The following is a 22458-nucleotide window of genomic DNA, read 5'->3' on the forward strand; positions in this document are numbered from 1 at the left end:
GGAGAGAGGGAGAGAGGGAGAGAGGGAGGGAGAGAGAGAGAGAGAGAGAGAGAGAGAGAGAGACTACAGAACCTTGAGCATAAACAGCATTTATATGAATGTGGTTACTTTCTCTTTCCTTCCCACTTGTTGAGGAATGTGTCTTTAGCCTTAACTTGTGAGTGTAGACCAATGCGTGCTTTAAACCTCAGGTTTCTGAAACTAATTACACCATCCAGGGTCTTCAATGTGCTGCTTGAGTTGAAATACAACTGCTAGGAAAAATAAAAACTCAGGTATTATCTTATCTGGGCAAGTTATAGGGCAGTACGTTGCTAAGCGCCACCTGAGTAAAAGGATTTATTGACATGGAAACTACTATAATTCACTCACATTTTGTTATAAGTTCAGCATGTTTTATAGTTTCCTTATACTTTCAGATAAAAAAATCTCTTTTTGAAGTTACTGTAAAACACATGGAAGAACATTGAGTTTGACAGGTAACCTCTAATAAAAACAACAAAAAAAGCAAAAACAAACAAACAAAAAACACTTTTAGAATATATAAAGGATAAAATGCAAAAGTATTTTATAAAATTTTGTGGAAAAGGACATTCACTAGAAGACACATGCATTTGGCTCTCTAAAAATTCAAAACATGAGACAAAGGACAAAGCCAGGGAGTCTATTTGATGCTTCCTATCTCTATAGAAACTGTATTATTGATACCCACCCCTTTTCTATTTCTATGGTTATAGAACACAGAAGACCCTTAAAAAGCAAAAGGATAAAGAGATACATCTCTTAAGTGTCCATGGTGGTGAGTGGAGCCTGATGATAATAAGAAGAATGGATGCTCACAAATTCTTGACAATTTCTTAGAGTTATGGAAAAATGTTTAAGTCAGGGCTTGAGCTCAGAAGACAGAGATGTCTTGTTCACAGGTGAGAACACCATTAAGCTAAACTGAATTCATAAGATGAATTTAGTGTGACCCCACATGAGTTATTTTATATGCATACCTTAGTAGGTTTTCACAACTGAAGCAGAATAAAAGTTTTAAAAGTTTAATAAAAAAAAACGAATATGTTCTTTTTTATATTTATACACTGGTGTCTCATTTTTTTCATTAAATTGCTACATAGAAGAAAATAACATAATGTTTGGTACTTGGAGGAAATAAGATGGAATGAAATACATACATAGAGACTACTTTAGACATTTAGTTGTTCTTTGTTTCTAGCTTCTCCATGTAAATTTATTCTTGAATTTTTTTTTCTCCAAAACACCAAAAGTTTAGATGGTAAAAAGAGAAGAGAAGAAAAGGAGTCAGACAATTTCAATACTTTAGTAGTAAGAGAATGAAATTACTCACAGCCAGATAGGTTCTTAGCTTTTCTTCCCCATTGACATATGCCAAACACAATACTGACAAAGAAATGAAGGACAAAGACATTTTGTGCCATCTCCTGAATTATTTCCTACAATTCCTTTAAAGTTAAAATTACTTAACATTGCAGGGGAAAATGAATCAGGAAGTCACATGGCGAATTAAACAGTATAGAGTACACTTACTGACGTACTCTGCTACTGAAAGTACCAGCTCAGTTGGAAGTGAGCAGTCATCTAAGGTCTACGTGCTCTATTCTGTGTAGTCAATAGAAATCTCATGAAAATAATAAGATTGGTTTATTCTTCTTTAAACAGAAGTGCTTTATTCTGTATGTGTGTATGTTTGTGTGTGTGTGTGTGTGTGATTTTTTCATGTGAACCTTCTTTGTGAAGGATTATTGATTTATGACCATATTTATAACACCTTTGTCTTAACATTTTCTCCATGAATTAACTCCTTCTTGTTTTGAAGGAATAAAAACAACTCTTGTGGAAGATTTGCCATCTTGCTTTCTTTTCCACTTATGCATACTTCAGTGGAACAGTTTTCCTGGGAGGAGACAGTGATATTTCACATTCTCAGATCTGAGGAAATGAGGTAGCTGTGGCAATGATAATAGGACCAGGTGTAGAAGGTAAATAATGTGCCTTTTAAAATTGGTGTGATGGGGAATGGCAAAGCCTTCTTGAAATGCGAAAATGTCTAATTGGTGTCCACAGAAAGTTTCACTCAATAAAACATTTTAAGTCAGGATGTGATCATTTTAATCAGTCATTGATGAAAAACGTAATTTTGAAAATAAGCCCAGTTAGGAAAGCAAGAACAAATATGCCAGCTTTTTTTTCCTTATATGAGACACTAACATGAGAAAATTAATCAAATCACATTAATGTCTCCTTGCTCAATGCAAATTCTTTATTCTTATTTTGTGCAGTTTTAGAGTTGAGTGAGATAAGATTGTACCTGTACCATAATATTTAGTTCATTATTTGAGGACAAAACTAGTCAATTTTTACAGAAAAAAAATCAGTGAAACTAGCTATTTGATATAAGTCTTCAATTCAGACAAAAAGTCATGTTAGTAGTTTCTCCAGAAACAGTTCCATATATGTCTATGCCTGCATTTAAATTTTTGTGATAGCTTTAAAACCCTTCAGATATTTTATTTTTTATTATACTTTAAGTTTTAGGGTACATGTGCACAACGTGCAGGTTATTTACATATGTATACATGTGCCATGTTGGTGTGCTGCACCCAGTACTCGTCATTTAACATTAGGTATATCTCCAAATGCTATCCCTCCCCACTCCCCCTACTCCACAACAGGCCCTGATGTGTGATGTTCCCCTTCAATTATAATTAAAATTGTGCATTCATTATATGTATATCACTAATGAAGAAATTTTAAATTGGTCAATTCATATGATCAATGTTGCTAAAATAATCATCTACATGCTTTGTATTATACCAAAATTACAAATTTATTTATAATCTTAAAATCTGAAAAATGGGCAAGAAGAATGATAACTGAATTTTTACATGTGAATTCCAGGACTTCTTCAAATAGGTATTCCAATAAGAACATTTGGTTTTGCCTTCCTATTCTAATATTTTTATCTAGATCTTATTTAGAAATTCATCATGAGTCACTATGACTGTGGGTATGACATTTGTGGTGTGCATGTCATTGCTTATTCAACAAATAACTTATCACTATGGCCATTTAGCCCATTATTTGTCTTTATGGTTGGCTTTCCATAAGGCAATAAAAATCTCATGTGTTATGAAATAAAAAATTCAGTGTTCAAGTAAAGGTTTTATCCTTCATCAGATTACAAAAATCTTTCTTTCCTCTAAACGACTTTTCCATTTGTTAATTTTCAAAATTGTAAAACACTTTGCCAAACTAAGGATAGTATGGGGTGATGAAATGGAAAAAAGTGGACTTGAGTGGGGTAGTCCTGCTGTTTGAATCTGGCTCTTCCAATTCCTTACTAGAGATTTTGGTCTCATTAGTTATGTTGCCAATTTTTGATTTGCTCATCAAACTAGAAGAAACAACATTTATTTAGGAAGATTTTGTGGTAATGAGAAACAACATCTATAAAAACATAACCAATAATCCAGAGTATGATACATGTTCAATAACTGTTAGACCAAATATCATATACTTTTAATTTAATTAGATAAAGTTTTCCATGAACTTCCTCTCATGTTGTAAAGGAGAGGAAAGGAAAGAAACCTAATATATATTGACCATTTACTGTACTCCAGCCACCGCGCTAAAGTTAGAACTTTGATTTCTAATTCAGGGCACTTGGGATAATTTGGACACTCACGTTAAATAAAACACTACAGTGTTTCTGCTGAACCTCCTCCCCAGCATAACTAAGTTCATGGTGTTAACAAATAGGCCATATATCCCATGTCTTTCTCTAGGCATAAAATTTCCAGAACTTCAGTTGCTACCACAACAAAAATGAACAAAACTGTGTTTTTCTGGATGTGTCAGTCCCCTTCCTGTTAACTGGACCAAGGCTATCATTTCATGGCCGTTCGGGGATTGGGGAGAGTGGAGGGTAAGACACACCTCTCTTTATCTCTCCAGCCCCCACAAAATGTCTTCTCTAAGATTCTCTGTGTTCAAATATTTCTCGTTTTAATAATAATCTCTCTATATATACTAGAATACAGATTATTTAATAATCTATATATAATAATTAGATATGTATATGTGTATCCCCAATACATAGAATTATAAATTATATATTATAGATATTACTATATGATTATGTTATATAATTATATATAAATTATATATTATATATTTATATAGAACACATATCAATTTTATATTATATATTATTGTATAATATATTATATTATTGTATAATATGTATTATATTTATTGTATAATACATATTATATATATTGCATAATACATATTATGTATTATCATATAATATATTATATTGTATAATATATTATATATTATCGTATAATATATAATATATATTATTGTATATAAATTATATATTACATGTTATATTATATATTATATAGTATATTATAATTATAAATTAATACATATATTTTATATAATTACATAATTATAATTATAAATTACATATTATAATTTATATTATATAATATGTACTATATATAATAATTACATATATGTGTATATATATCATATGTGTGTATATATATATATCTCCCCAACCTTAGGTATTTTTATGTGTGTTATCACCTTTAATAACTTTTGATACCTCAGACTGCCTCCTAAATTGCCCTTTTAGGAATGAAAAGAAAATATTATTATTAACCACAATGCCAGTTCTGTACAATTAATCTACTAGATTTCACAAGGCTGGAAGAACTGAAGCATTTGAATTGAGTATAATCTTCTAAAATGAGAAAATAGGATGTAACTGTTTCTGGGGGCTATTACATGTAATTGAGATCGAGTTTTGTTTATCAATGCTAACAAATAGGAAGTAATAAGTATAGAATGAATAATCTTAGCCTATAACTCACAAAAAGCAAATAACTAAGAGTCATTCTTTGGATTTAAAACACTCGATTTTTGTTGGTATGTTAATGTACCTCGCTTTCATCTAATATTCTGTACAAATCTATCTGACATTAAAACCTGTTCTTTTCTGGGTTCATACAGATTACTAATTAAGAAAAGGTACTGACTGGATATATAGATATTTCTTCTCTATTTTAATCAATGTTGAATATAATTTATCAGAGAAGTAATAAAATAGTAATGTGGCCTTATGAAAGTCATGAATTCAGATTATTACCATTTTTTGATCTTAGTAGATAAATTTTTTTTGTATTATTCAAAAAATATATAAATAGCTTTTCCTGAACTCACCATTGCTGCATCTCTAGGAATTTTCCTTAAGGACTTTCTAGGCCTTGTGTCACTTAATCCTTATAAATTGCCAGATTTAGCAAATAAAAGTAGTGGATGTCTAGTAACATTTGATTTTCAGATAAACAGCTTATTAATTAATTAATTTTTGACACAGGGTCTCACTCTCTCATCTAGGCTGGAGTACAGTGGCACAATCATGGCTCACTGCAGCCTCGACCTCCCAAGTTCAAGTGATTCCTCAGCCTCAGCCTCAGCCTCATGAGTAGCTGGGATTACAAGGGTGGCTAATATTTGTATTTTTCATAGAGACAGGGTTTCACCATGTTGTCCCAGGTTGGTCTTGGACTTCTGGGTTCAAGCGATCCACCTGCCTTCGCCTCCCAAAGTTCTGGGATTACTGGAGTGAGCCACCATGCACAGCAACTTTTTTTTTTTTTTTAATTACAGGTATGTCCCATGCCATTTTGGGCATGTATACACTAAAAAATAATACTTGTTTTTCTGAAATTCAAATGTAACTTGGTATCCTATATTTTATTTTGCAACCCTAAAACTACTTCATTGGCCAGCCACTGTTACTGATCATCCCCATTTTAAATAAAAGAAATTGAGGTGCACAGTGATTGTCATGTGCTCAGCATTACATGGATTTTAGTACGGATTAAAATCCAACTCGTTTTATAGTCTGGTTTCCTGGTTCATATTCCCAACCATTTCACCACTTTCTCTCTCAATATCTACTCCTATGAGTTTTAAGACTGCCTGATATTATCACTGTGGTTCCTCTCAAATCCAACCCTCCATGACCTAATTCTATTTATCAAGGTAAAAAGGGGCTTATCCTTTAAAAGCTTATTCTACCTCATCGCTCCAAAATGAATGCCATTATTTTGGCAGCATCAGTAAAATATCACTAATATAAATAAGGTCTACATTTCTCTTGAAAAACTTTCCAGAGATCAATGTGGCATAACTAGCCAACCACCGTATCAGAAGAACTGATTTTTGTAACGTATTCAGTGAACCTTGTAGCTTCTCTCCAAAGTTTACCTGCTAATTACTATCTATTTACTTGTAAAAATGCTAATCGAATATACGTGGATTTAAAAACATGGGGAAATTCCTCTTCAATTACCACAATGGTTCATTCTCTTCACTGTGGAAAGGATGCAGTCCATGACAGACAGAGTAGCCTGTGGAATTGAAAATTAAAAGGAAAAAGGACCTCCTTGTTATGTAAAAAGTAGTTTTATTCAGTAGAGTGCTGGGTAAGTGTGGCAAAATGTGTTCCACATTATCTGGGTGCAGTAAAGGATTTTAATTTATCTTGTCTACGATCACTTTAGGCAGCTCCAAGTGACATCTTTCACACCATTAATTCATTGATATGGGTCCAAGATCCCCTTTTGATCTGTAATGGAGGCAGCATAGAGGGTGATACAGACTCTTCACCTAGAGTGGTCAATTGGGGAACTGACCAATGTCTGAGGTCCAGAAACATTATGTACTGATAGTAGAGACAATTGTCCCATGCTAAAGACAAAACAAGAAAAATTTATAAATATTCTGGTTACAGGCTATATAAGGTGTTCAAGAGAAATCAGCAGATGCAGACTGGACCGTCTGTGGGTCTGAGTGACTGCCAATCATCTCAGAGATACTAGTGTTAGATGGTACTTTCTAGGGCAGTGGCAAGAGCCAAGGACTTGACAACTCTGTTCCCTGCCCTGGAAAACTGGCTACTCTTGCTGGATGAAAAAGAAGACCTCACAATAGGGTACAACTAAGCTTAGAGGACAAGAAATCATGTTTAGTAATGAAAACCATTGTTCTCATCTGATTTGCTATTTTATACCTTCACTATTCTACTGGAGTGGTTTTTATATTTTTCTCTTTCCTACAGTAATATTTCAATCATGTACATATGAGACACATTGTCTAGGATCCCAAATAATAAATGTTGTTTTGATAAAATACACTGCTGGTCATGCACAACACCTAGATAACTATAATCTCTTTTTCTGCTACATTAGAAAGCATGTCTGAGTGTCTGAGTGAGAAACACTTCAAGTGATAGTCTTATAGAATTACTAATTTATTTTTTAAAGGAAAATATTTGCTAACTCATTGTTAGCATAAAAGCATTGCAATGTGATGACACAAACATCATAATACCTTGAATAAGAGCCACTATGTATAAAAGTAGGAAGCTACCCATAAAATTATGATAGTTCTCTGCTTAAAATCCTTCAAAGACTCCCTCTAAAGTCATCACAGTTCATTAGACACGCAATGCACTTTATAATGTGGCCACAGCTTATCTCTCCAGTCTTTCTTCTTTCACTTTCTCCTATGCTTCCCTGGCCCCTGGAGAAGAAGAAGAAGAAAAAAAAAAAAAAAAAAACTGGCTATGTCTGAATTACATCACGTAATTTAATTTTTAGGGCCTTTGCTTGTATTTTCCTATCTGCTTGAATCACCCTTTCGCTATATTCTATGCATACTCATCTTTCAAAACTTAACCAGAATGTTACTTTCTTCATGATATTTGCATGCCTCAAAATAATTTTTTCTCAGTGCTCAAATAAAATTTCTTAGAGCTCTGCTTGAATAATAGCATTCTTTGTTGATAAATTCTTTGATATTACATAATGAAATCTCTTGTGATGGGATTAAAATGTATTTCTCATTATATCTCTAACATGATGTATGTGATTTAGAAGTTGTTTAATGAATGTTTGTTAAAATAGTAACTAAATGGCAAACAATTATGTATAATCTCAGACTATCACCAAATACATACCACTTATAAGCAAGGAAATTCTGCAATACTTATTTCACAGTTAATAGGGACTAAAAATAATTTTGAGGATCAATAAATTAATTATGTGATTGGGGTGAAATATGGAAACAGTATAGTTTAAAGAAAAAAGCATGGTCTTTGAACTAGACAATTAGATTTTCATCTGAATTTCTCCACTTTTAGTTGTGAAGTCAATGAGTAATTATTTGACATCTTTGAGGTTCATTTTTGTTGTCTTAAGGAGAAGAAGAAGAAGAGGAGGAGGAGGAGGAAGGAGAATGAGGAGGAGGAGGAGGAGGAGGAGGGGAAATATCGGTGAACCCAGTTGCTGGTACATAGTAGGTGATCATTAAATATGAATTCACTTTCCCTTTCCTGAGTTCTTCTGAGCTAAATGCGTAAACAGAATGACCCATGATGATGGAACATACCAGGTTAAAGCTGTCTAGAAATAGGGAAGTAAAAGGAAAATGCAGAATATGTAGAAATTAAGTTATTTGATTATGAGGATAATAAGATAAAATATGCCAAAATAGATTTAAACCATTTTAAATACTTACTTTTGTATTCTAATGTTGCCTTTTCCTAAATCCAATTTTATAATATTCCAGTTTCAGGTGCAAAATAGAATACTAAAATTCTCTTGGCATGTTTGCAATGTTTCTTTTATTATCATACCCAGTATCCTTCTTTATTGCAGTGACTCCATGTAGAAGCCAGCCTCTTTATAGTTTCTTCTTTTGGAAACTATGTCAGCCTCTCTGAATCTCTCTGACTATCACATTCATCTTGAGCTTTCCGGTATGTTATATAAAACGATACTAGCACCTTCTGTTTGATGTAGATAAAAATGACAGGATGAAAAGCTGACTATGAGACAAACTCCTGGCTCATTTGTAAAATAATAAAACACTTTCAGCTGCCTCATAGATAAACATTTTGAAACAAAGTATAGCTTGGGTCCATTTTATACTAATTTTGTTTCTTTAGTATTTAGAGGTCTGAACAGGACTCATGATAAAACTGACATTTTTGGTAGTTAATTCACTACCTACTTCATTGACTTCTACTTGATAGGAAAAGAATGTCTAGACAGGAAGACTTTCTTTTCATTAAGAGACTAGGAACTTGGGTTAAATACTAAGAAATAATTTATGATTCTGGCTGGTCACGGTGGCTTATGCCTGTAATCCCAGCACTTTTGGAGGCTGAGGTGGGTGGATCACTTGAGGTCAGGAGCTCAAGACCAGACTGGCCAACCCAACCTCTCCTAAAAATACAAAAATTAGCCAGGTATGGTGGAGGGTGCCTGTAATCCCAGCTACTCAGGAGGCTGAGGCAGGAGAATAGTTTAAACCTGGGAGGCAGTGAGCCTCCCGGGTTGCAGTGAGCCGAGATTGTGCCATTGCACTCCAGCCTGGGCAACAGAGCAACACTGTCTAAAAACATAAAAAGAAATAATTTATGATTCTGAAGGATTAAAAGATAAAAGATTAAGTATGATCAACAATCTAAATAGTCTATATACAACTTGACTACAGTGATTTAAGTATTCACACAAATACTATTATCAGGAAATGATCTCAAGTTTAGGCAAATAGGTATATCTTAACTTACGGGAATTAGGAAACCCAGTAGCTGTTCTCTTGAGGGTAACCAGAAAGGCTGTTCCACATTTACCTGTACTTACCTTACAAGGCTAAACCCTTGAATTTTCTAGAAGTTCCTAGAATATGGTTCTCTATAAACAAAGAATGTCAATAACATTATAACATCAAATATCTTTGGAAGTTTATTTTTAGCATGCTGTGCATTTATATTCCAGGAGAGGACTCTAAGGAGCATCTATAGAGGTGCTAACTGTGTGGCCTATATAGGCTACTGTGTGGCCTAACATTTATTGAAACCTCAGTTACAGAACAAGAAGGCATAGACACATTTTCCCCTAATTGTAACTGCTATGTACAACTAAAAACCCCAGAAGTAGGGGAGAAGGAAACAAAAGGGTGGTAGGCAGAATGCAAACTGATTTGGGATCCAAGCATTGCAGAAAATGGTCATCTGGGTCCAAGATTTTCCAACACTCAAACTAGAAACAGAAGGCATTCCAGGCAGGCCCATTTCTCTCTCTCAGGCAAAATGGGAACTGTACATAAAACACCATGTTAGCCCTGGCATATTTAGCAAGGGAAATTGATTGGGAGCGCCACTAACAATAAGTAGTCAGAGTGAATACTCTCTTTCCTTACTAGTCCTGTGAATTCCCTACTGGACCTAGAGATGCTGGAGAAGCTGATGAGATCACAGGGGAGGAGAGAGAAACCTCCAGGGAGATGTAGTGAATTATTATAGTTTTATGTTGCCTCAGGATCCATTTTGAATATAGGTTTAATTTTCTCATGCCAAAAGCAGGACTTAGTCACCCTTGACAGTTTCCAGGTCTCTGCCTTCTCCTGGTTCCTCAATATTGACAATCCAGATATCTACCTTATACAACCACATCCTGGTGATCAGTTTCCTATGAGACAGCTAGATCAAACTTACTTGATTTGTCTCACTCACTTCCATATCCTGTGTGGACTGTGCAGATGTGCCTCAGGGATCACCTCTCAGTCACAGTGTGTCTCCAAGGATCTCATACCTACTCATTCAAAACCCAGTTAAAATTCCCTGAGGAAAGCCTGCTTGGGTAATGCTTGGAACCCCAACAAAGGCTTCATCCAACAGACCCCTCTCTCTTTAACTTTCTCCCTCAACTGCTTGTTGAGAGTGCATGTCCCAGAAAGCAGCCCCCCTTCCTGCTGGACCTGCAAGGTATGCCACCCAACTTCTCTCTGGGAACTGTCAGTAATAAAACTGCTTCTGTTATTTTATGTGTTTTGTTGTCTTGCTTCCTCTGTGTTTTATCCGACCAACACACCTGAGCCTAACTTCTTTCCAAGTTAGGGCTCTGTTAGAGAGTGACTATATGGGTAGAAATAAACTGGACACAGGTCAGGCAAAAGCCATGAAAGGGTCTTCCAGAATAAACAAGTTTTCTTTGAGAGGGACACCTAGTCAAAGGTTGACACTTAGGTATTAGACTGTTCTCCAGGATAGAGGTATCCCATGAAGGGCACACTCTAAACATACAAAACAATCTCCCTGAAGCCCTGTCGAGGTTATACTTTATATCCACTCTCAAGAGAGAAACCTCAAACTCAAATTAGAAATAAAAAATAGAGCAGAGGCCGGTCGCAGTTGCTCACGCCTGTAATCCCAGCACTTTGGGAGGCCGAGGCGGGAGGATCACAAGGCCAAGAGATCGAGACCATCCTGGCTAACATGGTGAAAAACCGTCTCTACTAAAAATACAAAAAAATAGCCAGGCATGGTGGCACACACCTGTAGTCTCAGCTACTCGGGAGGCTGAGGCAGGAAAATCGCTTGAACCTGGGAAGTGGAGGTTGCAGGGAGCCGAGATTGCGCCACTGCACTCCAGCCTGAGTGACAGAGTGAGATTCTGTCTCAAAAAAAGAAAAAAAAAAACACAGCAGAAGATCACATCACAACAAGCAGTTGGGGAGCCACTATCCATCCCCAACAGACAAAGATTGAACTGTCACAAGAAGCATCTAACAGGGAAGTTTTTTTACACCACGGTCCAGGGACTCCTTTCCTCCTTCAGAATACACCAAGTAAGTGGCCACACAGAGGCCACCTTTCTGCCTCTGTAGACAGCATCAGCAGGGGCCAGTGGGAGCACCAGTAGTACCACATGAACCAGGCAAATCAAAACAATGTAATTAAGTCTTTGAAAATTAAACTGTTATTGGAGTCATAGCCCACATAAGTAGGCCAGAACTTTAGTAAATCTGAGCATCTTATCCTGAATTCTGGTGTACAACTCAGTCCATCCTGCATTATATTTAGCCAATTCCTAGATTTAGAAAAGCTTACAGATACAGATCAAAGAAATGGGTTGGAAATCAACAGAAAGCAAGTCAATGAAAAGGCTTATTTTGGATCTATGGAGAAAATGAAGGGAATGCCAAATGGGTAAGGTACTGAGTGTACAAACAGTCTATTTGCCTGGAAATTGAAGCAGATAGCACTTCAAAGTTTGGGTCAGTGATATAGGTAGTCGTGTGTGGCAAATAAACAGCTTTTTAGTCTCAACGGTGTAATTGCTTTATACGATCTGTGAGTTTTATACTTTTAATGTGCGTTTAGGACAGGAAGTATCATCCTTTCATTTCCATGTTTAGAACTCCTTTGAGCATTTCTTGTAGAACCAGGCCAGGGGAGATGAATTCCCTCAGCATTTGCTTGTCTGAGAAATACTTTATTTCTACAAATATAAAGCTTGGTTTGTCAAGCTACAAAATTATTGACTGGAAGGTTTTTTGTTTGTTTGTTTGTTTTCTTTTTAGAGGACAAAATAGGATCCTGGCTTGTAAGGTTTCTGCTATGAAGTGCACTGTTAATCTGATAAGATTTCATTTATAAGTTATTAGATGCTTCTCTTTTGCTGCTTTTAGAGCTTTTTCCTTCATATTGACTTTAGATAGTCTGATGACTATATTCCTTGATGAGGTTCATCTTGCAAAGTATCTCCCAGGTGTTCCTTGAGCTTCTTGTATCTGAATATGTAACTCTGTAGCAAGACCAGGGAAGTACTTCAGAAACAGTCCCTCAAATAGGTTTTCTAAGCTTGTTACTTTTTTTTTTTCTTCCTCAGGAATACCTATAACGAGTAGGTTTGGTCACTTCACATAATTCCATATTTCTTCGAAGCTGTGTTCATTTCTTAGAATTCTTTTTTAGTTATTTCTGACTGGGTTAATTCAAAAGGCCTATCTAAGCTCTGACACTCTTCTGTTTGGTCTGGTCTGTCTATTGATAAAGCTTTTGACTATATTTTGTAATTCCTTCAATAAATTTTTCATGTCTAGTTCTGTTTTTTTTAATCTATCTCTTTAGTAAATTTTTCATTCATATCCTGATTTGCTTTTTTTATTAATTTCTTTGTGTTGGTTTTCAACTTTCCTTTGGATCTCATTGAGCTTCCTTACAATTCATATTTTACATTTTTTATCGGTCATTTCACAATTTTCATTTTGCTTAGAATCCATTGCTAGAGGGCTAGTGGGACCTTTTTGGGGTGTCTGCCACTCTGTCCCACTTCCTGCCTCACCCTTCATGCAAGTCCTGGCTGGTGGGCACACTGCCAGTAGGTTGCAGCCACCACCCCCCATAACCTTGGACATGTTTTCCTAGGTGCATCCATCCCAAACCCCAGTGGAAACAGCTATGGCCATATGTGCAGCAGTGGGTCAGGCGTAGATAGAAGTTCCCGTATCCATGTCTGCTCCTGGGCACTGGTGCCACCTTTCTGTTGGTGTAGGACCATACTCTTTTCCTGTAGAGCCCAGAACTGTACCCATGTCTCTGCTGGGAGGGATGCATTTACCTTCTTCTCACAAGTGGAGAGATCTCTGGCAGAAGAGAGCGCACAATTTGGTTTCCTTTCTCCCAGAGGGTGCTTTGGTATGCTGCATGCTTCCCCTAGAGGCAGCCTATGCTGAGGGTTGAACTCTAGGAACATGCAGCACCCCAGGGTCCCACCAGCCCTTTGCAGTTGTCACAGTCTAAAATAATTCTGGGAAATATTTGTGGAAGATATAGTGATGCAAAGACATAAGGGCTGAGAATTCCTGGGCAGGATAGAGGCACACAATTGATGCACAACCAGTATGGTGCCCTCTACCTCAGGTCAGGTGTTGGGGGCAAGTGAGTGAACTTATGCCAGCTGGCCACCCAGCATTCTGCCCTCAAGAAGTTCCCAAATTGCCACCCACAACAATACTTGGGCTAGCAAAGAAAGAGGTGCTATCAAATAGTTTGGCAGTCAGCAGTCTCCTGAAGGAGTTAGGAGAGCAAAATACACCCCCACCTGCCCTTTCTACTGGACTCTGAGTTCCACAGGGGTCAATCACTGCTAAACTCTTGCTTCCTTCTTTTTCTGCACCCCAGATTCTTCCCATGCATTCTCGGATAGGTTCTGGCACTGTTCCTTCAGTATTTCACTCAGACCATGATTATTCACTTGCAATTTTGGTTCTTCTCTTTGTAGACAACTGGCATCCAATGTCTCTAGTTAGACATCTTGGATTAAAACAACAGCAAAAACAAAAATAACAGAAACAGCTTTTGTTAAAAGACGGGCTTTCCCACATCAGATCATATCAAAGGATCCAATACTGGTTCTAGTGGTAAATTCAATAAGGTTAGAATAATTGCCTTATCATAGTAATTCTAGTGTTTGTTTACATCACTCTTGAGAAGCTGATTGTCTTTGAATATTACTATGGGCTCCATATCAACTTGAGAAGACAAAAGAACAATCAGGGAGCATCAACCTCAATTGTCACATTGAACCTTCAGAATGTGTTCAGCATCAGAGGTGACGGTGAAGCAGTTCTCTCCTTCTCAAGTTCTGTCAGCCTGTAAGCACCACATCAGATACCAAAGTGTTTTCTGTCAAATTGAGGTGATCGTCCAGCAAGATTTCAGTGAACATAAATAAAGAACACTGTTGGAGAACAATGGTTTTTTGACTATTTTTTCTTGTCCCTCTTAAGAAAAAAGGTAGCTGAAAGAATGTGTACTTCAGGGAGATTTTTATAATTCTGCTGAAAAGACAAGGGAATCAGATTAAATATATGTCTATATAAGACAGATGTTCAACAAAAATTAGGTGACTGACTAAAGGCTCTTTTCTCTAAGTGTTTATTCAGAGGATTGACATGTCAGTTCTCACCAATCAAACAGGGTTTAAAGCATAGAAGTCCCTTTCAGCTGTGTTTCTTCCTTCCAGTCCCTCCGTTTCTTCCCAGTTTTCCAGTCTCCGAATTACTCTGATCAGACGCCTGCTAGCAGCTTTTTGGGATTCCTTGTAGAGATAGGCTGTACTATTCTATTATACTATATAGGCATATATTCATATTTATCGCTCTTATTTTCACTTAACAAAATAGCTTAAAGTTTGTCGAATATCAGTTTGTAGTGAGTGGTCCCTTTTTTCCCCAGTGGGCAGAAAATAGCATTCTCTTTTATGAATTACTATAATTTATTCAACCTATGTTCTCCTAATGACATTTGGGATTTTCTCAAATTTTGCTATAATAAAAATCCTGTGATGGAATTTTTTTTTTTTTTTTTTTTTTTTTTTTTTTGGTGGTGGTGGTGTTGTTTCTGTGACAGAGTTTCTCTGTGTTGCCAGGCTGGAGTGCAGTGGCATGATCTCCGTTCACTACAACCTCCACCTCCTGGATTCAAGTGATTCTCCTGCCTCAGCCTCTTGAGTAGCTGGGACTATGGCGCATGCCACCACACACAGCTAATTTTTTTTGCTTGTTTGTTTTGTTTTGTTTTTCGTTTTTATTGAGATGGAGTCTCCCTCTGTCGCCAGGCTAGAGTGCAGTGGCGTGATCTTGGCTCACTGCAACCTCCGCCTCCCGGGTTCAAGCAATTCTCCTGCCTCAGCCTCCAGAGTAGCTGGGACTACAGGCAACCACCATGCCCAGCTAATTTTTGTATTTTTAGTTGAGACGGGTTTTCACCATGTTGGCCAGGAGGGTCTTGATATCTCGACCTCATGATCTGCCTGCCTCGGCTTCCCGAAGTGCTGGGATTACAGTCGTGAGCCACTGCGCCCAGCCGCGATGAATGTTTTTAAGCTCATTTCTTCATGAATATGCGTGATTGCACCTACAGTGTATGTTTTAAGAAGTACATTTTCTGAGTCAAGGAATATGTCCATCGAAATGATGATAAGTGAATGTGAGAGTGCTTTACAAGGAAGCAGAGCTAGTTACACTCCTGCTAACATGTATGAGAGTTTCACTTGCCTCACTGTTTTGAAATATTCAAAACTCTCATCTATAATCCTATCCTTCCTGCTAACTCCTCTGTTGGATACAACAGAGCTATTGATTTTTTAAAAATGGAATGAGTCAGGAAACAGCTTCATCTAAATCTCCATCAACAATATTTTCAATATAGGTTTTTCCTATGCATTGTAACAATAGCATTTTCATTGGTGTCAGTTTCCTGCTCAAATCTAAGTGCTTGGACATTATGGCCATACCAGCTGAGTTATACTATCCAAAAAATAAAGGGATTGATTTTTTTCTCAGTGGCCTGCTCCTGACTCCAATGGTGAATACTTTCCTTGCCAAAATACATGACGGGTTAGATGTGCTTTCTCATTCATGGTCAGCCACAGCCCCACAAAACAACAGAGAACAGAAATTTTTATTCATCATTACCAAAGTATGCTTACATAGAGAAATGACTAAAAATGTATACCGATTTATGAGGATCCTATAAAGTCTACAGTTACTGCTATATCTTTCCTGATAAAGATTTGTATCTGAGGAAGTTAAAAGTATATACAGTACACTTTTAAAATAATCTCTTATAGCATTCAAATCAGTATTTGCCACACTACACCCAGGAAATCAAGCTAGTATCAGAGCCAAAACACATTGTTAAACAGCATTGTCCATTACTTGAATAATTTGAAGATTGATGTCTAGAGAAATGTTGAAAATAAATTGCTTTAAAGGACTATCTGGAAAACCCAAAAGGCAAACTTAGAAGTTGGTTTTGTATCTTTGTATATCGAACAATGTTTTTTTTAGTTTTATTTTTAAATGTCCAGATCCTGTCAAATGAACAAACTCATGCAAAATGTCAGATCTAGTAATTAAAAACTTGAACAGACAGAATCTATGAGGAGTAATCATAAAACCCACCATCCCTTTAAATATCATGAAGCTCAACTTCTGGTTAAATTTACTAATTAAAACTGGTTTTTCCTCTTTTTGTGAATTGTGATCGTGCAGTTTAAAACTTTTCTGATCATTCCTGAGTAAAACAAAGTATCAATCCAAAAATTAAAATTTCTAAGCATGAGTGATAGTTAAATCTTCAAACATATTTGAAATTGAGGACACACCTTTCCCCCATGTGCAAGAAGACCGAAGGTTGAGAAATGGATATGATTGGCTTCTTCTCTCATCTTGGTCCATTGTTAGGAAGATTCTATACCAGCTTTCTTTCTCAATGTGTTGCCAGGAAACATACTATTTATTTGGCTAAACCGTGGAGAAAAACTGATTGAAATGCTCTGTTAAAGTAGCTAGGCTGCCTATGGCATGCCCTTTAGAATTTCCAAGAAGTTTGGTTCTCAGATGCAGTTGGGTTCTCAAAATGTAGGGGCCGTAAAACTTAAAAAAAAAAAAACTCTGATTATTTGAATGATGAATTAACTTTACAACTCACTGATTAATTAAACAACTTAACAGAAATATCTACTCCGTTTTCAGTTACAGAGTTTAGAGCCATTTTCTTTTAAGTCACCACTGAATAATATTAAATCCCCCCTTCCTTTCTTATCTACCATGGGAAATATTAAGTGGATGCATGTATTTCTCCCATTCCCCTCTTCAGGATTTAACTTAAAATGTGTGTTAAAAAGGGATGAGTTCTTTTAACATTCCCATAATGCGACTTGGAAAGATAATTTCCTGGTGTCCAAAACTGGCTTAGATGTTAATAAAAAAGCGGAACCACTCTGAATGCCAATTAAATTATAGTTTATCTTTATTAAGTAGAAAACAAAATAGATGTATTATAATAGTAAATTGAGGTGCTTGTGTCAACTGAAGGCTTACTTAAAAGACAATTAAATTATCCTAAAGGAGAAATTTTTCCAAATTCCGTACAAATGAGTATAATCTTGATAAAAAACCTGACTATAACTTTACCAAAAAAAATCATAGAGCACTTTTATATTTGGTATAAGAAAATTCTTAATGTAATATTAATACACGGCTTATTAAAATGACAGCCCTCATAATTAGATAAGTTTTTTTTCAGGAACTTAAGAATGTTTTAATATTAGTTATCACTATTAATATAATATAAAATATTAATATTTATAAAAAATACATGATCTCTATAGAAACTAAAAATTCAGCAAAATTTTGGATAAAAATAAAAAATGAATATATATATATATATAAAAAAAAATTTTACTTCATAAAATAGAGTATTCTCCGGCCCAAAGCCATCATCATGTTTTATGGGAAAATATTAAAGGCATTTCTATTAATGTAAAAAATGAATGACAAATGCCTACTCTCACTGCTGTTATTAAATATTGTATTTAATACTAGTCAACTCAAAAGAGAAAAACTTTGTAGAAAAAAAAGTAAGATGATTTACATGTGAATGACACAATGGTATGTCCGGAAGTCCCAAGAGAATCAGCTAAAACACTAATCCCAAAATAAAATTATGTTATAAGACTTTGTTAGGGGAGGAGCCAAGATGGCCAAATAGGAACAGCTCTGGTCTACAGCTCCCAGCGTGAGCGACGCAGAAGATGGGTGATTTCTGCATTTCCATCTGAGCTTTGAAGAGAGCAGTGGTTCTCCCAGTACGCAGCTGGAGATCTGAGAACGGGCAGACTGCCTCCTCAAGTGGGTCCCTGACCCCTGAACCCCGAGCAGCCTAACTGGGAGGTATCCCCCAGTAGGGGCACACTGACACCTCACATGGCAGGGTACTCCAACAGACCTGCAGCTGAGGGTCCTGTCTGTTAGAAGGAAAACTAACAAACAGAAAGGACATCCACACCAAAAACCCATCTGTACATCACCATCATCAAAGACCAAAAGTAGATAAAACCACAAAGATGGGGAAAAAACAGAACAGAAAAATTGGAAACTCTAAAAAGCAGAGCGCCTCTCCTCCTCCAAAGGAACGCAGTTCCTCACCAGCAACAGAACAAAGCTGGACGGAGAACGACTTTGACGAGCTGAGAGAAGAAGGCTTCAGACGATCAAATTACTCTGAGCTATGGGAGGACATTCAAACCAAAGGCAAAGAAGTTGAAAAATTTGAAAAAAATTTAGAAGAATGTATAACTAGAATAACCAATACAGAGAAGTGCTTAAAGGAGCTGATGGAGATGAAAACCAAGGCTCGAGAACTACGTGAAGAATGCAGAAGCCTCAGGAGCCAATGCGATCAACTGGAAGAAAGGGTATCAGCAATGGAAGATGAAATGAATGAAATGAAGCGAGAAGGGAAGTTTAGAGAAAAAAGAATAAAAAGAAATGAGCAAAGCCTCCAAGAAATATGGGACAATGTGAAAAGACCAAATCTACGTCTGATTGGTGTACTTGAAAGTGACGGGGAGAATGGAACCAAGTTGGAAAACACTCTGCAGGATATTATCCAGCAGAACTTCCCCAATCTAGCAAGGCAGGCCAACGTTCAGATTCAGGAAATATAGAGAATGCCACAAAGATACTCCTCGAGAAGAGCAACTCCAAGACACATAATTGTCAGATTCACCAAAGTTGAAATGAAGGAAAAAATGTTAAGGGCAGCCAGAGAGAAAGGTCGGGTTAACCTCAAAGGGAAGCCCATCGGACTAACAGTGGATCTCTTGGCAGAAACCCTACAAGTCAGAAGAGAGTGGGGGCCAATATTCAACATTCTTAAAGAAAAGAATTTTCAACCCAGAATTTCATATCCAGCCAAACTACGCTTCATAAGTGAAGGGGAAATAAAATACTTTACAGACAAGCAAATGCTGAGAGATTTTGTCACCACCAGGCCTGCCCTAAAAGAGCTCCTGAAGGAAGCGCTAAACATGGAAAGGAACAACTGGTACCAGCCGCTGCAAAATCATGCCAAAATGTAAAGACCATCGAGACTAGGAAGAAACTGCATTAGCTAATGAGCAAAATAACCAGCTAACATCATCATGAGAGGATCAAATTCACACATAACAATATTAACTTTAAATGTAAATGGACTAAATGCTCCAATTAAAAGACACAGACTGGAAAATTGGATAAAGAGTCAAGACCCATCAGTGTGCTGTATTCAGGAAACCCATCTCACGTGCAGAGACACACATAGGCTCCAAATAAAAGGATGGAGGAAGATCTCCCAAGCAAACGGAAAACAAAAAGGCAGGAGTTGCAATCCTAGTCTCTGATAAAAGAGACTTTAAACCAACAAAGATCAAAAGAGACAAAGAAGGCCATTACATAATGGTAAAGGGATCAATTCAACAAGAAGAGCTAACTATCCTAAATATATATGCACCCAATACAGGAGCACGAAGATTCATAAAGCAAGTCCTGAGTGACCTACAAAGAGACTTAGACTCCCACACATTAATAATGGGAGACTTTAACACCCCACTGTCAACATTAGACAGATCAACGAGACAGAAAGTCAACAAGGAGACACAGGAATTGAACTCAGCTCTGCACCAAGCGGACCTAATAGACATCTACAGAACTCTCCACCCCAAATCAACAGAATATGCATTTTTTTCAGCACCGCACCACACCTATTCCAAAATTGACCACATACTTGGAAGTAAAGCTCTCCTCAGAAAATGTAAAAGAACAGAAATTATAACAAACTATCTCTCAGACCACAGTGCAATCAAACTAGAACTCAGGATTAAGACTCTCACTCAAAACCACTCAACTACATGGAAACTGAACAACCTGCTCCTGAATGACTACTGGGTACATAACGAAATGAAGGCAGAAATAAAGATGTTCTTTGAAACCAACGAGAACAAAGATACAACATACCAGAATCTCTGGGATGCATTCAAAGCAGTGTGTAGAGGGAAATTTACAGCTCTAAATGCCCACAAGAGAAAGCAGGAAAGATCCAAAATTGACACCCTAACATCACAATTAAAAGAACTAGAAAAGCAAGAGCAAACACATTCAAAAGCTAGCAGAAGGCAAGAAATAACTAAAATCAGAGCAGAACTGAAGGAAATAGAGACACAAAAAACCCTTCCAAAAATTAATGAATCCAGGAGCTGGTTTTTTGAAAGGATCAACAAAATAGATAGACCGCTAGCAAGACTAATAAAGAAGAAAAGAGAGAAGAATCAAATAGACGCAATAAAAAATGATAAAGGGGATATCACCACCGATCCCACAGAAATACAAACTACCATCAGAGAATACTACAAACACCTCTACGCAAATAAACTAGAAAATCTAGAAGAAATGGATAAATTCCTCGACACATACACTCTCCCAAGACTAAACCAGGAAGAAGTTGAATCTCTGAATAGACCAATAACAGGATCTGAAATTGTGGCAATAATCAATAGTTTACCAACCAAAAAGAGTCCAGGACCACATGGATTCACAGCTGAATTCTACCAGAGGTGCAAGGAGGAACTGGTACCATTCCTTCTGAAACTATTCCAATCAATAGAAAAAGAGGGAATCCTCCCTAACTCATTTTATGAGGCCAGCATCATTCTGATACCAAAGCCTGGCAGAGACACAACAAAAAAAACTTTAGACCAATATCCTTGATGAACATTGATGCAAAAATCCTCAATAAAATACTGGCAAAACGAATCCAGCAGCACATCAAAAAGCTTATCCATCATGATCAAGTGGGCTTCATCCCTGGGATGCAAGGCTGGTTCAATATACGCAAATCAATAAATGTAATCCAGCATATAAACAGAGCCAAAGACAAAAACCACATGATTATCTCAATAGATGCAGAAAAGGCCTTTGACAAAATTCAACAACCTTTCATGCTAAAAACTCTCAATAAATTAGGTATTGATGGGACGTATTTCAAAACAATAAGAGCTATCTATGACAAACCCACAGCCAATATCATACTGAATGGGCAAAAACTGGAAGCATTCCCTTTGAAAACTGGCACAAGACAGGGATGCCCTCTCTCACCACTCCTATTCAACATAGTGTTGGAAGTTCTGGCCAGGGCAATTAGGCAGGAGAAGGAAATAAAGGGTATTCAATTAGGAAAAGAGGAAGTCAAATTGTCCCTGTTTGCAGACAACATGATTGTATATCTAGAAAACCCCATTGTCTCAGCCAAAAATCTCCTTAAACTGATAAGCAACTTCAGCAAAGTCTCAGGATACAAAATCAATTTACAAAAATCACAAGCATTCTTATACACCAACAACAGACAAACAGAGAGCCAAATCATGAGTGAACTCCCATTCACAATTGCTTCAAAGAGAATAAAATACCTAGGAATCCAACTTACAAGGGATGTGAAGGACCTCTTCAAGGAGAACTACAAACCACTGCTCAAGGAAATAAAAGAGGATACAAACAAATAGAAGAACATTCCATGCTCATGGGTAGGAAGAATCAATATCGTGAAAATGGCCATACTGCCCAAGGTAATTTACAGATTCAATGCCATCCCCATCAAGCTACCAATGCCTTTCTTCACAGAATTGGAAAAATCTACTTTAAAGTTCATATGGAACCAAAAAAGAGCCCGCATCGCCA

General features: G+C 36.7%; 1 long non-coding RNA gene across 2 annotated transcripts in view; it reads right to left on the minus strand.

Annotated features, from left to right (window-relative positions):
* Window positions 1–16724: 16724 nt before the first annotated feature.
* LOC134810094 (uncharacterized) overlaps window positions 16725–22458 on the minus strand; it is a 59155-nt gene continuing 53421 nt past the window's right edge. For both annotated transcript variants that reach the window (XR_010157303.1, XR_010157301.1), the window contains one exon: window positions 16725–17340. This is a non-coding gene — a long non-coding RNA (uncharacterized LOC134810094). The remainder of the gene's footprint in view (window positions 17341–22458) is intronic.

This window comes from Pan troglodytes, chromosome 4 (genome assembly GCF_028858775.2).
Source record: "Pan troglodytes isolate AG18354 chromosome 4, NHGRI_mPanTro3-v2.0_pri, whole genome shotgun sequence".
Lineage (NCBI taxonomy): Eukaryota > Metazoa > Chordata > Mammalia > Primates > Hominidae > Pan > Pan troglodytes.